Here is a 949-nt window from a genome sequence, read left to right on the forward strand (position 1 = left end):
AACTGGGAGGCAGGAGTCCGCCCGACCCTAGCTGGGTCCAGTCCTGCCTCCCGCAAATTCACATCCACTCTACGCGTGAGACAGCTGTGAGTCACACACATGGCCCTATCCCTCCTGTCGCCCCACCATTCGACAGATGCTTCTCACCAACGACAACCCCAGGAGGCGGCTCCTTGCAGGGCCTCCCCAGCCTGAGGCTTCCATGACTGGGGCCCATAAAGAAGCCATCTCACAGCATAGTCTCCAGATCCAAGTCGCTTCTCCTTTCTTTCTAACCCCAGGAGCTATGTTTGAGTTTTAAGCGCCACCAGCGATTTTCTTAAAAGCTCATGTGGCACACCCAACGACTCCCTGGAGGAAGGCGGTCCTGGTCTCTTCGGAAACACCGCCTGCTCCAGCCTTTGTTGTACTAACTGCGCAGGAAGCCATATTTGCTTTCAGCAAAAGGCGGGCATGGTCACCTGCAGTCAGAAGGGCGGGAGCAGATAGAAACTAGCCCGGGGAGGGGTCTCACTCCCCATCGATTTTGCACCTTCCACGGCTTTGAGGAAGAGAAAGTGAGCCTTTGGAAACCCAACCTCTGATTCACTCGGCCACCCGAAGGCCCACGCTTCCACCTTCCGTTTTCCCAACTTGCAAAACGAAATCATTACTTCAGGGTGTTGTAACTGCTTCTGGACTGCTCTGATTTTTAACATGTCCTTGGCCAAGCGCCTCGAGGTTCCTCTTTGGCAGCTGAGAATCCCAGGGTCGTTTTCCGCCGGGCACGGGCCCAGGACGCCACTGGAGTCCGGGCTCCGAAGTGAGCTACCCGCTACTCCCCATGTCTGCACTCCAACCCCACCAGGCGGGCCGCAGAGGCACCCAGGTCGCCTCCTCTCATCCCCAGGGGCTCCCAGCCCTTCCCGCGCCCTTTGGTCAGAGCTCGCCACAGCCTATCGGGGGGGGG

The sequence above is a fragment of the Trichechus manatus genome, unplaced genomic scaffold (genome assembly GCF_000243295.1).
Source record: "Trichechus manatus latirostris isolate Lorelei unplaced genomic scaffold, TriManLat1.0 scaffold00113, whole genome shotgun sequence".
In the NCBI taxonomy this organism is placed as follows: domain Eukaryota; kingdom Metazoa; phylum Chordata; class Mammalia; order Sirenia; family Trichechidae; genus Trichechus; species Trichechus manatus.